The sequence below is a fragment of the Octopus bimaculoides genome, chromosome 2 (genome assembly GCF_001194135.2).
Source record: "Octopus bimaculoides isolate UCB-OBI-ISO-001 chromosome 2, ASM119413v2, whole genome shotgun sequence".
Lineage (NCBI taxonomy): Eukaryota > Metazoa > Mollusca > Cephalopoda > Octopoda > Octopodidae > Octopus > Octopus bimaculoides.
The window spans coordinates 77,707,861-77,710,442 of record NC_068982.1 but is presented as its reverse complement, the minus strand read 5'-3'; the positions used below and the strand labels follow the sequence as shown (position 1 = coordinate 77,710,442).

The 2,582-nt window shown below is 36.8% G+C and overlaps 1 protein-coding gene across 1 annotated transcript in view; it reads left to right on the top strand.

The window, feature by feature from the left end:
- Nucleotides 1–2,582, top strand: part of LOC106883518 (diacylglycerol lipase-alpha) — a 212,714-nt gene that overhangs the window by 825 nt on the left and 209,307 nt on the right. The gene's annotated exons all lie outside the window — the stretch shown is intronic.

Genomic DNA, 2,582 nt, shown 5'->3' with positions numbered 1-2,582 from the left:
ATATATATATATATATATATATATATATATATATATGCATAATATACACACACACTCATATATATATGTATTAGTAAAATGGCTTATTTTTGCATATTTGAAACTTTCAAGCAGTTGACATTAGTTAGCCACTCATTTATATCTATATTTATCTGATACACACACACACACACATATATATAACACTACTCAAGATCTGGTGTTGATTTCTACTCCAATAATTTTTTTATATTCAATGTAATTATAATCAATTATATATGTATCATGTATATGTGTGTGTGTAACAAAACTATGTACAAAAAGCTATAAATTCACACACCACATACATGATAGCATACACACACACACACACACATAAGTACATATATATGCTATGCTATTCTAGGTTGTCGTGCAATGGTCATCTTCTCACAAAAAGCAAAAATATCATAGTCCACTTTTCCCAAAATATTGAGAAATGGCATTTATTGTAAGATTGTACTAATGAAGCGTTTTATCTTTTGATGAGATGACTAACTTTCATAGCTTTCTCTGTCATGACATGTGATCACACACTGAGATTACTATCTTAATCTATATATCTACATATTATTCTGTGCTCTCATCTGTAATATATGTGTGAGTGTATAAACAGAATAGGATGAATTCAAATCAATACTTATAGTGCTATCTGGGTATGTTGTCTCCCAAAGTGCGTGTGTTGGTGTTCTGTCTCTGTGAATTGCTTTCTCTATCTCTGCAAATTATTTTGTAACATATAATATATATAAATATGGAAATTGTAGTTGTGAGCCCCATGCCAGTAGCACGTAAAAAGCACGATCCGAACGTGGCCGATGCCAGTGCCGCCTTGACTGGCTTCCATACTGGTGGCACGTAAAAAGCACCATCTGATCATGGTCAATGCCAGCTCCTCTACCCCCTTGTTCCAGTGGCACGTAAAAAGCATCCACTACACTCTCGGAGTGGTTGGCTTTAGGAAGGCCATACAGCTGTAGAAACACTGCCAGACAAGATTGGGACATGGTGCAGCCTCCTGGCTTCCCAAACCCCAATCGAAACGTCCAACCCATGCCAGCATGGAAAACGGGCGTTAAACGATGATGATGATATATACATACATACATACATATACACACACACTGCACACATATATATTACACTTCATAGTCAATGTTGAACTTTTCCTTGTAAAGGTTTAATATATGTTTATTCTACTAAAAGTACACAGTTATCCATCAGTTTAATGTTAAATTGTTTTTATACCTAGCTTCACATAAAAACAAAGATAAATATATATGTGTGTGTATATATTTATACATATATATATATATATATATATATATATATATATGACACGAAACTCGGCTTGTGAAGACCTATTGGGGCAAGCGAAAGCGAAATCGTCATGGCACCTGTGCCCAACATTGCCTTCCTGGCACCTGTGCTGGTGGCACGTGTAAAAACATTCGAGTGAGATCGTCGCCAGTGCCGCCGAACTGGCTCCTGTGGAGGTGGCACGTAAAATACATCATTTTGAGTGTGGCCGTTGCCAGTACCACCTGACTAGCCTTCATGCTGGTGGCACGTAAAAGCACCCACTACACTCTCTGAGTGGTTGGCATAAGAAAGGGCAGCCAGCTGTAGAAATTCTGCCAAATCAGATTGGAGCCTGGTGTAGCCATCTGGTTTCACCAGTCCTCAGTCAAATCGTCCAACCCATGCTAGTATGGAAAGCGGACGTTAAATGATGATGATATATATATATGTATTATATATTTCTTTTATTTCTTTTACTTGCTTCAGTCATTTGACTGTGGCCATGCTGGAGTATCAACTTTAGTCAAACAAATTGACTCCAGGACTTATTCTTTGTAAATCCAGTACTTATTCTACTGGTCACATGCACGCACACCTTCGTTTTGGGATCACCACTACATTATTATCTCCCCTTCTTCCTAGTTCTCCTGTGTGACCCCTCTGTCCAGCATTTGCCATGATAGATTGCTAAACCTATTTTATTTTCTGTCCCTGTTTATTTCTGTGTTCCTCTCTGTCGAAGAGCGTAGGCTTGAAGCGTCAAAGACTTTCTCACTTCCCGAGTGTTAAACTAATACATCAGTTTGTTGTTTTCACACCCGTGTTCATCTTTTGTTTTTTTTGTAAATTCTCACTATATAAATATATACATATATATACATATATATCCATATATATATGTATATATATATACATATTATTCACCGTTTCATTTTCCTGTCTTGTTTTCCGTCCGCCACTACCCTCCACAAAAAAAATTTAATTTGTGTTCGTGGGAAGAACCATTTCAACGATGCGTACTGCCTTAATTCTTTGAAACGCCGGTGTTTTAATGGTGGCAGCTGATGAAGGACATGTTTCTATGTGGCTTGCTTGTTTGTTGTACCTTGTTTATCATTTTGTCCATGTTCTTTTGCCACGTCATGTACCCAGTTATGTATCTATATGTACATGTAGATGAAGGTATGTACATACATGTACATATATATGCATATACTCATATATTGTTTGTATCACGACAGAACGCACGCGTTAACCTTTAT